The sequence below is a fragment of the Hemitrygon akajei genome, chromosome 2 (assembly GCF_048418815.1).
Source record: "Hemitrygon akajei chromosome 2, sHemAka1.3, whole genome shotgun sequence".
NCBI lineage: Eukaryota > Metazoa > Chordata > Chondrichthyes > Myliobatiformes > Dasyatidae > Hemitrygon > Hemitrygon akajei.
Genome location: NC_133125.1, coordinates 171907578 through 171922921, shown reverse-complemented (window position 1 = coordinate 171922921; position 15344 = coordinate 171907578).

Below are 15344 nucleotides of genomic sequence, written 5' to 3'. Positions count from 1 at the left end.
AGATTTACAAGAATGCTGCCTGGACTGGAGAACATGCCTTATGAGAACAGGTTGAATGAACTCGGCCTGTTCTCCTTTGAGCGTCAGAGGATGAGAGGTGACCTGATAGAGGTGTACAAGATGATGAGAGGCATTGATCGGGTGGATAGTCAGAGTGTTTTTCCCAGGGCTGAAATGGCTAACACGAGAGGGCACAGTTTTACGGTGCTTGGAAGTGGGTACAAAGATGTCTGGGGTGAGTTTTTTTACACAGAGAGTGGCGAATGCGTGGAATAGGCTGCCAGTGACGGTGGTGGAGGCGGATACGAAAGGGGCTCCTGGATAGGTACATGGAGCATAGTAAAATAGAGGGCTATGGGTAACCCTAGATAATTACTAAAGTAAGGACATATTCAGCATAGCATTGTGGGCCGAAGGGCCTGTATTGTGCTGTAGGTTTTCTATGTTTCTATGTTAATGAAAATTGCCCCGACTTACACAGAAGTCGTGATCAACTAAGTTTTCAGAAGCTCCATCATATGGGGTGAGAAGGGGTCGCACCCGCTGTTAACAGCCGACCGACATATCTCCGTTCTCAACTCTGCCACAATCTCCTCTACCGCTTCCCGGGGTAGGCTATCTGTTGTCACTTCACCAGAGGGGACTACTACGGTGGAGTGTATCCCACTAACGGAGTCCTCCTGCGCCTCCGCCGCGATTTTTTTTTCCCTTACCTCACTGATCCGCTCAACAACAGATGGAGATGGCGCGTCTTACGAGACTGTTGAAGACTCCACGCAATCCGGTCATGGGACTCGGCGCCCCTGGCTATCTGGTCCATTCTGAACTGATCCACCTCAGCCGCCTGAATGATCCCTCTGCGCCGCAAGCAATTTAGCTGCCTCCCTAGCCGAAAAATAAAAGCAGAAAGCTTCTCCCCCTTCTCCTGACGCATGTTTTGAAGCCCCGCCATGAGCACAATTGGGCTTCCAGTCAGGCCAAAAGCATTGTGTAGTGCTTGCACATAATTGACAGCTGTCGCGACCAGATATTTCAACATGACAGCTCTCACAAAGTTAGCCCATTCAAACTTCCAACCAATCTCTATCGCTTTATATCATCAGAGCACTGCCGCTCATCCAACAACGGAGAGGTCCGCTCCTCCCAAGGTTTATACTCCTTCCCTTTAGGGGTGGGCGTTATTCCAGAGTATAAGCGGAGTCTGCCATAGCTAGGAATTTGAATCAGATTTTCCATTTATTCGGCAGAGAAGTAAAGGCGGATACTAACTCAGAATTCTCCCCCTTCACCAGGTGACGTGGACGAATTAGACATTCGAAATCTGATCACTCTTTCCCCTCACTCCTCAGGAACAAGAGAACACTGTCTTTGAAATGTCCGCCCCCAGCTACCACTGCCTCAACGTTGGTCTGCATTTTATCAAACCTCCGCCCACAATCGCAACTTTAACAGTACTTAACAAGCGAATCAACAACTCATCCGGAGTACAAATACCTGCCCCACTGGTTCATTGCTCAGGGTAATCGAACAGCATCCAACGGAATCAATCCTGGACGAGCCCCCACAATTGCACCTCTCGCTTCGGCTAGCTGCTTAAAATAAGGGGTAATAGCTCCCGGCCCGCCAAACTTAAGAAATCTCGTTTGGGTGTATGCTCCGCGATGTGGCCCCTGTTACAAATCAGTACCCCGATATAACAAACAGTACACAATATGATATTAAACGATTATGCTTTATAATTCTTACTTTGACTATATGGTTAGTAAAGAAAACGAATAAAAGAAAAAGGTCCCATTATTCTGAAACTGTCTATTGCACAGTGAAACCTTACAGCATGTTACACAGGGTTTGAATGCCATAACCTCCTGCAAAGTTCAATCGAGCGACATGGGGGACAGCAGGACTTCGCTTCCAGACGAGGTCGCTTTGACCGTCAGAACATGGAGGAACCATCGCGATCCCCCACTTCTCCTGATGATCGTTTGGCCTTACTATATGAAGCTCCCGTGCTGGCTGCCTTCAAGAAGGTGAAGGTCAAGGAAAAAGTCCACAGACATGTGCTGACCAACTGCCTAGTGTGTTCACTGATATATTCCTACTCTCACTCCGGTCGTATGTAGTGCCCACCTGCATCAAGCAGGCTTCAATGATACTGGTGCCCATTAAGAAAGAGGTGACCTGCCTCAATGACTATCGCCCAGTTGCACAGGGCGATTAAGCATTTTTAGAGGCTGGTGATGCAACATATCAGTTGCACCCGGACACGCGACATGTATCCTCTCCAATATGCCTACCGGAACAACAGGTTCCAAGCATATTCCATCTCATTGGCTTTCCACACAACCCTGGAATATATGAATCACAAAGCTGCATACATCAGGATGTTTTCTATAGACTACAGTTGAACAGTTAATACCATCATCCCCTCAAAACTAGTAAACTCCACAATCTGGCCCTCAAAACCACCTAATGCTATTGGATCCTGAATTTCCTCACTTGAAGACCTCAGTCAGTTCGTATTGGCAAAAACATCCCCCCTCCTCCACGATCAAAGCATGACAATGCCTTTGCTTCCTTATGAGGCTGCAGAGATTCAGCATGACATCAAAACCTTGCCAAACACCCATAGATGTGTAGTGGAGAGTGTATTGACTGGTTGCATCATGACCTGGTATGGGAACACCAATGCCTTTGAACGGAAAATCCTACAAAAGGTAGTATATTCGGTCCAGCATATCAGGATTAAAGTCGTCCCGACCATTAAGCGCGCCTACGTTAAACGCTGGCGCAGGAAAGGCAGCATCCATCATTAAATATCCTCACCAACGTAGCCATGCTCTTTTCTCGCTGCTGCCATCGGCGGGAGTGTACAGGAGTCTCAGGACTCGCACCATCAGGTTCAAGAACAGTAACTTCCGCTCAATCATCTTTGCTCTTGGACAAAAGATACACTCATCTATTAAGATGTTCCTATGAGTAATTATCTCAGTTTTAAGGACTTTAATCTTGTTATTTCATGTTTTCTTTATTTATTGCTATTTCATTATATTAGCAATTGCATAGTCTGTTATCTTATACGTTCTATGTGATCTTTCATTGATCCTGTTCTAGCTACTATTCTATAGATTATGTGAGTGTGCCTGCAGGAAGAAGCATCTCAGGGCTGTATGTGATGACTCTAGTAATCACATTTGAACTTCTGTCCCTTTTTCATTCTTGCTTCATCAATGAAAGCATGTTTATTTACATTGAACTACATTATCGCACATGTAAACCAATGTCTAAAACCAAATTTGTTCTATGCAGCGTGGATAATTCAGTCGGGGGGTTTTAGCATTTTCAATTTCACAAATTCAGAAAGGTCCAGCGCCTCTCTCTCCCTCTCTCTCTCTCTCTCTCTCTCTCTCTCTCTCTCTCTCTCTCTCTCTCTCTCTCTCTCTCTCTCTCTCTCTCTCTCTCTCTCTCTCTCTCTCTCTCTCTCTCTCTCGCTCTCTCTCTCTCTCTCTCTCTTTAGATCGAATTCGTTTGTTTTGTCGATGGCTTTGACTGTGTTCTAAAATTTACATTTTAGCATCGAATAAATAACACGTACAGGTCTAAAACATGATTATAATGTTCAATAACAAATCTATTTAAATTGTCATGGGGATATTCTTCCAGAAAACGCCGAGCTGCGCCAACTGCTGACAAAGACAGGTTCGTGGAGCATTATGACTCAATCGTTGGCTATATGGTATGGAATGTTGTATTGATTTTATTGAATTATAGGCTTGGGCATATATACCGTGTGTTCTGAAATTTCATCACTCTTATATATTGCATCGCCACAAAATTCAATTCACTAAAGTCTATTTAACAGCAAATCGATACAAGGAACATGAAATATAGCAGCATTATCCTATGTCGCTTTCTAACGCAAACTGATTGTGTTAGTCAAAAATTCGAACTCCCTTTTCCGGTATCTGAAAATAAATACAGCCATCGCAAATTTAATTAATAATCCGTGTTTCAGTTCTGAAGGTTCCACTATCCCGATTCCAAATGCTCAAGACAGATTGGTGTTAGTGTTTCAAACTTAGACCTGCTCACAACATTATATTTGGGGAATTACCTGCATCTGTTTATAACTTGTTTTCTAGTCGTCTATATATGAGCCAAAATACTACTGAAATTTCCCGATTCCATCTTCTGCGTTACTGACATTTTGCTGAGTTCCATCACTTTTCAAAAACCGCTCCTTTTAAAAACTTGACATCCAAGTTTCGTAAAGCATGCAATTTCAACTTATTTATGTCCAGAGGTTTTCTATTTAATATAATCCTTCCCTCTTTTACTGAACAGAACAGAAGGTTATCCATCTAGAAGCGGGTAAGCATAGTTAAATATCAAACAAGACGGTTCGCTTCCCTGCAATAGCATTCAATAAAATACAAGGAAATTTTTTGAGCTTTTGGTGAAGGTGGTAACAATGATGATATTTTGTTTGTTCTCCTTTTGTCTATGCAGCCCAGGATAATTTGATTGGCATCGGTGAGTCATGAAAAGGTTATTTGTGACATGTTTGAAATGAAATACTGCAGATTCTGATCATCTGAACTAACCAACACTCAACAATTCTTAGTGAAAAGATGGTTACTCTTGGGTATTTAACATTTCAGTAATATGTAAGTGCTGTTGTAAGTATGCTGGCGATTTAGAGTTCTTTATTTGTTTATGGTTATGTGTAGCAATTCCTGATGCAAACGTCATTACCAAGTGATACATGCGCGCTACACACATCTCGGAATTCCTGTGTCTTCATTTGAATAATGTTTTCAAGTTACAAGACAATACCGTGGCGATGAGGTAATATTTGCAATGAACCCGAGACGGCAACCGACCTGTTGAAGTGTATCGTAGACCAGATGAGTTAAAAACAAAGCACAATCGAGAACAAGGGAGGGAAATATAAAATAAAGTTTCTCGAATTAATAAAGAGCGAGTAACTGGAGATCATACGAAAAGAACAGAAAGGGCTGGCTACGTCGGAAAGTTTGACACGTATGATTGCACAAGTAAATTTTATTTACTGAACAGAAACGAGCAGATTTTCAAGCTAATTAAATAGTCAATGAGAAACAATTTATCGGAGTGCATTGGGTTTAAAGGGATAGAGTTTGCATCGAAGTTTGACAGCTCAAACCAAACTAGCAGAAATGAGCTTTTTCTAATATAATATATAATATTATTGTAAAAGTAATACAGGGACTTTACAGGTACCGAACCATTGTTGATTGGACAGCGCTTTTAGGTTTCATAAACGGAATCAAAAGGTAAGGGTGTCCATTTCAGTGAACGAGGCTGAACTGATGAGGTTGACACTGCATGGTCACTCCGGTGAGAGATCACTGAGCTGAAGTGCAACTTGCATTTAAAATAGCAATGGAAACAGCAGGTAGAGGCGCTATTAAGTTACAGCCAGGAATAAACGTGAGCGTGAACAAAATTGCAGTGTCCAAACAGATACCGACTTCGCCAAATAAATTGTGTTACCATTGTGGCAGGTGCTCCAACTAAAAACTTCGGCATGAGTAAAGATAACACCTGTGGGAATGCATTCGTGACAGTGAAGTATAACGGCTAACAAGCCATATTGAGCTTTTATGTGGTAAAAGCAGGAGGATCGGAATTGCGGGGTCGTGAATGCCTGAGCAACTACAACTTGATGGGAATCCATCTAACATTTGAAAGCCACATACACTACACACAGCATCAAGCGAATGTGAACTAAGAATTGTACTGAATGAAGTCTGAATTATCTCTATGTTGTATACAATGAACCATTGCCCAACGGAAGATTAGCGGGTGCTGGTGCCAACGCCTATGCTTCTGGTTAGAAATCCTGGTCGAAAAAGGAAGAATCACACTGCTCAGACAAATCATGGAAGTGTAGAAGGTTGTGATCACACTACAACTATTTCTGTAGGCAATATATCACATTCCCAAGATCAAGATGCACAATATAGAAGGAAAATGAAAGCTGTCCAGAACGATCAGAACAACTTCCTGCAATCTCACAGTCAACTGCTATAATCGCCGCGCTGGAGGCTCCAGTATCTGAGATTGTTTGACGGCCACAAGTCTCGCCTGCCAAGCAGAGGGATTCCCAATTGTAACGAAAAAAGTTATCCCCAAAAATAAGAAAGCCTCCGCGGTAATTAAATAGATAGGCCTAAATGGGGTAATTAAAAATTTTCTATGCTGTGGATGTCAGACTATGATGTCTATATAGCTGAGATACACTCTATATTGAGTTGGAGTTTATAGAGAAGCAGGCAGGAATATTGTGTATTTAATTTTTCAATAATATCTGATATCATTAGAAGTGGAAAAAGTGAGGAAATGAAAGATGTAAAAAGAGAGAGGAAACGATGCGGATGTTAAAATCTGTGTGAAGGGTTTATGAGCACTGAAATATCTCAGATAGGATGGACGTCGTGTAATCGGGGAAATAGCGACGTTGTCGGAACCCCAAAGCAATTGCTATAATAGAGCAGGAGATAAGGTTGTGCAAAATGAAGCATGCTGAATCTGTAAAATGCAGGCATGAATGAATAAGACATTTAAAATAAAAACAACCGTAAGAAGCGGTAGCTTGCGTTCCCCTCAGATGTTGGACATTTTTGGAGCCCACCGTCTATAACATGCTGCCTTGCAGATGCTTGTCTCTCCATCCACCTTCATGTGTTTGGGGAGTAGAGTGATGGAGCAAGCGCAAAATGCCATGTCACCTGAGGCAAATAGTTTCCGAGAGTGGTACCAGATGACACTGCACTGTAAAATAACCCCCACATTAATATGTAGCATTTTCACTCGACAGTGATAACATTTTAAGCGCATGTTGTGTTTTACAGATAATCGCTTACATGCACTTAGGGCAGGTCAGTTCGGCAGTTAAGTCGGTGTGATAGGATGGAACTTCTACCATGTGCATTTCACAATTGTACAGTATTTATGTTTTGCGTTTCTAAGATGAATAACAATTATGCCATCTTTTCTTCAGAACTGCAATCTGTTCGTGAATCTACAAGTTAGTATTCAATTCATATTCTTTTTATCACAGGACGAATAATGTTTACACTGATTTATGGGAGTTCTTCTGTTCAGCACACAGTGAATCAAACTATTGCTTTACTACACAACAAGAATTTTGATCATGAAAAATTAATGTACTCACATTGCATGTTTTTATTGCAGTTGTCTTTGAAAACTCATAAGACGATGCTTGTGCCTAGAATTAGGTTACAGGGCCGTCCGTAAATCGTTGGTGCAGAATGCAAGGCAAGCAACGTATATCCTAGAAAAAGTGTTTAAAGGTTTCATCTCCAATGATTATGGCACTTAACGTGAAACTGTTCACAGACTGCTTTCAACAGTTTTCATGTTGAATCGATCCTAAGTACCCTTGCACTCGAATTACTGCAGTTTAATACGAATGGGAAATCAGCAAATGGGAATACAGGAGGTATGTTTGCCGTTACCGCAAGAAGACTCCGTCTTTCACCTAAATAACTCTCTAGTGAGATCACATTGACAAAAATCTCGATTCACGAACTTGGGACAGATTTTACTTGCGCTTGAGGCGATGCCTTGAATATTAACTACATTAATTACGAAAATTATAACATTAAGTGAAATTAGTGAAACTTTCTAGTGTTTTAAAATCTGCAGCTGATCTCATTGTTCCTTCCAGGAAAAGTTACAGATCAACAAATGAACAAATGTGGAACAGATACAATCCTTTAGATATTCTTATCTGAAAAGTAAGAAAAAGATAGGCTTAACGAAATGGGAGTTTGCATCTCCTAAAATGTGATTAAAATCCCCATGAATATGAAATCGGAATATTATCAACCTTTACAGAGACGAGTCTATGTTATAACTTCAATAATAAGTTCATAAAATAGGTGTTATAGAAGATTGTGGGATGCAATTATGTATAAATAATTTATTCATATTTGAAACAGAGAACACTCTCATTTGGCAGTCAGGTTCATTGGCTTCTTTTTCGATAGCACAGGCGGTAGGATTCTAATTACCACATAAATATATTCATGACGAATAAATTGCGTCACAAATTGAACACGCAAAGTTTACACGGAGTCCTTTCATGAAATTTGATTCGCAATAAACACTAATGTTGTTAACTATTTCTGCTGGAGCCGAAATGCGTTCTGTATAAAATACACTTGTAAGATTTTTATCCAATCTGTTATACGATTATGTTTTTCAGAGCAGGAATTGCTTTCCAAGAAGAATGGTACTTTTCTGAAGTTTTCGCACATTTAATGCACATTTCTAATTTACTGCAAGAAAATGCATTTGCTTGCATTCTGAAATAAAACAGAAACGACTAAAAAAGGCAACACGTCACGGAGAAATTCCTGAAAGTGGAGAAAGTGATGCCATTCCGTGAGAAATTAGAAAGAGATAAACAGTACATTTTTCTCTCTTTCCCTCTCTATCGCTATTCATCTATCTTTCTTGAACACACATAACACGTACACACTTAATTTCCTCATTAAGATTTCCCCCAGTGGCCTCTGGATTCAGCAAAAGACTCTCTTTGCAAGTTCTGAATAAGGGAGTCTAAAATTGATCACCAAATCAGTTTCTCTTTCCGCAGATGCAAACTGGTCTGATCAGAATTTTTATAGCGTTGGGTTTGCTTTTTCATCATGTAATATTTCTCAAATGTTTGCTTATATCTAATGTAACAGACTAACCGTACCTTTATTTTAGAACTGAACACGCTTTATCTAAATCAACAAGAAACAGGTGAATAATTATCATTGACGGATTATTTATTTCCCATTGTCCCTGGCACCACATTTCTGATATTGTTTCTCCTCGAGTTCAACTGTAACCTGATTCTTTTGTACAGGTCATACCCTCCTCAGGGCTTATCCCAATGATCCAGAATACTGAAACCCTGCGTCCTGCACAAGTTCTTCAGTCATGACAAATCTGCCAGATCGCCATGTTCGTACCTTCGCTGTCGTGTGGAACGGTCTGCAATAGAGGGATTACTATCCTGAAAGTCCTTCTGTTCAGTTTTCTCCACAGCTCCCTAAATTCCCTCATAAGGACCATCTCCCTATTCCTACTTATGCCATTCATGCCAACATGTGTGAATACTTCTGGCTGAACACCACCCCCTTTTGAATGCCGCTGACCTGATCCGAGAAACCCCTGAACTTGGCAAATCGAAGGCAACATACCATCTGTGTGTTTCTATCACGTCACAGAATGTCGTGTCTGCTTCTCTCACAGAGGAATCTACCATCACAACTGTAGCTATTTTCTCCCCACCAGCAACCCCCCCCCCACCCCACCAACTTACCTCTCAGCCACAGTGCCAGACACTCGGACGCTGCGGCTTACTCCTGGTAGATCCTCTCTCAACCCGCCCCAACAACAGTATACAAAGCGGTATACTATTGAGATAAACGCCCACATTGGTACTCTGCACTGTCTGGACATTTCCTTTCCCTTTACTAACAGTTATCTAAGTACCTACCTCCTTCAACTTCAGAGTGACTACCTCTCTGTCGCACATATCTAGCACATGCTGAGTTTCTCGTAGAAGCTGAAAGCTTTCGAGCTGCAGCTCCAGTTCCTTAACACGTTCTCTAATGATGTGCAGCTTGGTGCACCTGGTGCAGATATGGTTAACTACACAACACAGCGTCTGGAACTATCTTCACTTGTCTAACTAAGTACTAATAAACGAAAACTGAATAATGTAAAAACTTACTTGATACGTACCATGCCGAAGCCCGTTCTCGCCAATGTTTAATGAGCCAAAGCCTGCCCACTCAGACGCTGGTCCACCCACACAATGGCCGCTCCAACAATGGCAGCTCCATTTGTTCGTAAATAATTTTTATTTGACGTTTTTGCTCAGGCTGCCGCGAAATACTCGATATACCTTTGGCATTTCCTTCTTAAGGTTAAATTCTACAATCAAGTAAATGAGTTAAAATGATCCAGCACCCTTAGAACAAAGAACATGGGACAGTCAGCACAGAAGTAGGCCATTCAGTCCACGATGTTGTATCGAACCATCTAAAAGGCAAATCGGAAACATCCAAACACTAAACTCTCTGACCTACACCATATCCATATACCTCCAACTTCCTTATATTCGTCCTTATCCAATCGTCTCGTAAATGTCTCATACATCGGATCCATAAGAACTTTATCCAGTAATTTCCCTACAAGTGCCGTGATACTCATTAGTCAATAGTTCTTGCTATTTTCCCTTGTTCCCTTCTTAAATAGAGGTAGAACATTAGGCACTCGCCAGTGCTCTGGGACCTCGCTTGTGGCTAGAGAGGTCAAGGGCTCAGAAATCTCGTCTCTTGTCACCTGCAATAGCATGGGTAAGTCCAATCAGTCTCCGAGGGCTTAGCCACCTTCATGCATATTAGGAAGCCCAAACCTTCCTCATTGTTGGCCTCTAAATGCCCTAACATATTTATACACTCAGCACTTTATCTCCCGTCCTCCATATCTTTTTTATTCTTGGGAAATGCTGAAGCAAAGTACTCATTCAGTACGTAACTCATATTCTCCACATACAAGCAAATACCCACCCCACCCCACTCCCCTTTATCGTCGAGTGATCACTCCTTCTCTCTACTTATCCTCTTGCTTTGATGTATGCATAGAATGCCTTGCGATTCGCCGTAACCTTACTTGCCAAGGACTTTTCAAGGCTCAACCTGGTTTCTGAATTCCATAAGAATATAAGGTACACGAACTGAATTCAGCCATTTGGCCCATCGCGTCTGCTCCGCCATTTCGTCATGGCTATCCATTTTCCTCTCAGTCCCTATCTCCTGTCTTCTCCTCGTATCCCTTCATCCCCGATCAATCAACCTTTGTCTTAAATATATATAAAGATTTGCCCTCCACAGCAGCCTGTGACAAAGAATTCCGCAGAATGAACTCTCTGTGCCTAAGGATATTCCTCCACTTCTCTGTTCTGAAAGGACTACCCGCTATCCTGATATTTCCTGGAATCCTGGATTCATTTTCCTGAACTTCATTTTGAATCCTCTCCGGTTTGGCCACATTCTTTCTGAGTTAGGGGCCCAAACCTGCTCACGTGCTCACAAAAGTCTAGGTCTGGCCTCATCAGTGTTTTATAAAGTCTTAATGTTACATCCCTACTTTTATATTCTAGTCCTCTTCAGATGAATGTTAAACTTGCATTTGCCTTCCTCGCCACATACTCAACCTACAGGTTAAACCTTTAATGAATCATGCATAAGAACTCTCAAGTCCCTTTGCACCTCAATTTTTGCAGTTATTCTCTCCATTTAGAAAATAGCATATCTTTTCACTTCTTCTACCGAAGTGCATGACGGTACACTTCCCGATAGTATTTCACTATCATTTTGTTGCCCATTCTCCTAATCTGTCTAAATCTTTCTGTATCCTCTTTATCTCAGATCCTCTGTATCTTCAAAACTGCTTTCCTCTCCACTTATCTCATATCGTCTGCAAACTTTGAAACAAAGCCATCAATTCCATGCTCCAAATTATTGACATATAACGTAAAACGCAACGGTTCCCAACACAGACCACTGTGGGACATCACTAGTCGCCGGCAGCCAGCCAGAAAAGGGTCCTTTCTACCTTCATTCTCACTCTTAGCTTCCTCCTAATCAGCCACTGCTTTATCCATACAAGCTGGATTCTTTTCTGTAATACCATGGGTTCGTAGCTTATTAAGCAGGCTCATGTGTAGAACCTTGACAAGTGCACAACATCAAGTCATTCCCCTTTATCTATCGTGCTTGTTACTTCTTCAAAGAAATCCAACAGATTAGTCAAGCAAGATTTTCCCTTGAGGAAACCATACTGACTATATCCTATTTTATCATGTGATTCCAAGTACCCTGAGACCCCATCCTTAATAAACGACTGCAACATCTTCCCAATCACTTAGTTCAGACCAACTGGCCTAGAGATTCCTTTCTTTTGCCTCTTTCCTTTCTTGAAGAGTGGAGTGCCATATGCAATTTCCAGTCTTCCGGAACCATTTGACAATCCAGTGATTCTTGAAGGATCATTACTAACGCCTCCAAAGTCTCTTCAGTCACCTCTTTCAGAACTCTGGGGTGCACTCCATCTGGTCCAGGTAACCTATCGACCTATTCCTTTTGTTATTTCTTTTTAATCTTCATGTGCTTCGTTTGCTCCAAAATTCCACAGCTTTACATATTTTTCCATTTTCTTCTTGACTAAATTCAAAACCTCTGTTGTTCTCACTGGAGCCAAAGCCTGACCATTCTAATATTGCCCCACTCCAAAACGGCGGATCCCACAGTGGCCGATCGCTTACACCTCGATTCTTTTTTATTGGCCCTCCCTAAATTATGCATAATCCAAGCAATAACTCGGCAGACAAGTCCCGATAGAGTCAAGTCGCTTTTTCAACCTGGTGCATTTAGTCCACAAGTAAATGACTCCAACTCTATCTGCGATCTCCCCCACCAAAGATGATGGAGACTATGATGTTTTGCTTTCTTCATTCCTCTCAATGGTGAGCCCATGGCTCAGCAAAGGAAGTCGCACCAGCGTCAGTTACCCACCCTACGAGTGCCACCTGTAGTTTATTTCACGGGTGTTGCAAGACAGCTCATCCGCCAAAATGGGACCCATAAAATAAATTAATATAACCACTAGACAGAAATATGATCCGGTAATTTTCTTGCTTGTGAACCTTCTGCAAGTCGCAGCTGTAGCAGGCATATTTTGCTGTAAATGCAAATCCATAAGGAAAAGTCAATACATCGATCTCAGAGATTTTACGTGCAATTACATTGAATGGATATGTTTAATATTCTCAAAAGCCATTTTATTTGATGCCATTCATTTACTTATTTGTAAGCAGAATGTATCAAACAGACTTCAGTTTAGCGCCTTCACCCTATAATTGCAAATAATTTTATAGGATTCGATTAGAGAAAGAAGTTTGTAATATACTAACTACTCATTTTATCATTCTGTTTATTTTTGAATGGAAAGAAAATGCCCTTGCATTGAAAACTGCAGGTACGCCAACAGTATAGTCTATTTCCTTTGAGTTTTCATGTCTTCTCGTCGCGAGATATACTTAAACCTCTAAATTTCACTTGGCATGTTACTCATTTATCAAAATAATGGTGCTGTCAAATTCTTCTTTTCTTTTCGGATAAGAAAGGAGCTGTGAACATATCACACATGGCCATCAATTTTTTTCTTCGTCATGAATTATATTTTTTCTGAAAGAATGGTTCATCTGTTTCCTTCCTCAAATACGTCTTCAGTATTTGAAGTAAGGGGTCAGTTTCAGCATTGTTAGTGTTGGGGATTGAATTACTGAAGATCCAGATAGCAACAATGCAGAAAAGGAAATATATGGAAATTTTACCTTCGGGAGAACTTCAACCTTGGGATAACGTTGATGTCAAATTTAGAAACTAGGAATTATAGAGTTTATTTATATGCATTTTGTTAATCGTCTGTTTATTTAAACTGTGCGTTTTTAGTGGTAATACCCGGCGTTACATTCTGCAGAGGAAAGCACGCCAAGTTTCTAGGACCACAGAACCTTTCCAACTTTGAAACCGAGAGTATATAAAAGTGTACAATGTCCAATAATGGAACAAACGTTTTGTACAGTACATACTTGTTTTCCCGTTGCTTTTCTCTGAAATTAGAGTAGCATTTCGACAGTGAATAATTTAAGAACATAACATAAGAACACAAGAAATAGGAGTAGAAGTAGGCTATCCAGCCTATCAGCCTGCACCATCATTCAATAAGATCATGGCTGATCTGTCCGTAAACTCGGCTCCAACTCCCTGCCTTTTCCCGATAACCTTTAATTCCCTTACTATGTAAAAACCTATCTAAATGTTTCTTAAAAATATTTAGTGAGGAAGCCACAACTGCTTCCGTGGGCAGAGAATTCCACAGATTCAGCACTCTCTGGGGAAAGCAGGTTCTCCTCATTTCCCATCCTAAATCTTCTCCCCTGAAACTCGAGGCAATGTCCTCTCCTTCTAGTTTCACCTACCAATGGAAGCAGTTTTCCTACTTCTACCTTATCTACCCCTTTCAAAAGTTTGTATGTCTATAAGATCCCCTCTCATTCTTCTGAATTCCAGAGCGTATAGTCACAGGCGACTCAATCTCTCCTCATAGGTTAACCCTTTCATCCCTGGAATCAGCCTGGTGAACCTTCTCTTCACTGTCTCCAAAGCCAGTATATCCTTTCTCAAGTATGGAGACCAGAACTGCACACAGTTCTCCAGGTGCGGCCTCACCAGTGCCCTGTATGGCTGCAGCATGACCTCCCTGCTCTTGAATTTAATCCCTCCAGCAATAAAGTCCAACATTCCGTTTGTCTTCTTAATAAACTGTTGTGCCTGCAAGCCAACCTTTTGCAATTCATGAACAAGCACTCCCAAGTCCTTTTTGCACAACAGAATGCTGCACCATTTAAATAATAATCTGCTCTTCTATTATTCTTTCTAAAGTGGATGACCTCGCATTTACCAACGTTGTATTCCATCTGCCAGACCTTGGCCCACTTACTTAACCTATCTATATCCCCCTGCAGACTCTCCACATCCTTTGTACAATTTTCTTTTCCACTCAGTTTAGTGTCATCTGCAAAATTTGCTACGCTACTCTCAGTCCCCTCTTCCAAATCATCAATGTAATTGTAAAAAGTTGCGGGCCCAGCTCCGGCCCATGTGGCACCCCGCTCACCAGATGACTGCCAACCCGAGAAACACACATCTATACCAACTCTCTGCCTTCTATTCGTTAACCAATCCACTATCCGTGCCAATACACTTCCTCATACTCCATGCACCCGTATCTGATTTATAGGTCTCTTGTGTGGCACCTTATCGAACGCCTTCTGGAAATCCAAGTATACAACATCCACCTGCTCCCCTCTACCACTACACTTATTAAGTCCTCGAATAACTCCAGTAAATTTATCAAACTGGACCTGCCGTTTATGAATCAATGCTGCATCTGTCTAATGGAACCACTCCTTCCTAAATGTTTCTCTATTCCTTCCTTCATGACAGACTCAGGCATTTTCCCGACTACAGATGTTAAGCTAACTGGCCTATGGTTGTCCGTTTTTTGCCTACATCCTTTTTTAACAAGTGGTGTGACATTTGCTGTCTTCCATTCCACCGGGACCTGCCCAGAGTCTAGAGAATTTTGATAAACGATTATCAACGCGTCTACTATAACCTCCACCAATTCCTTCAACACCCTGAGATGCA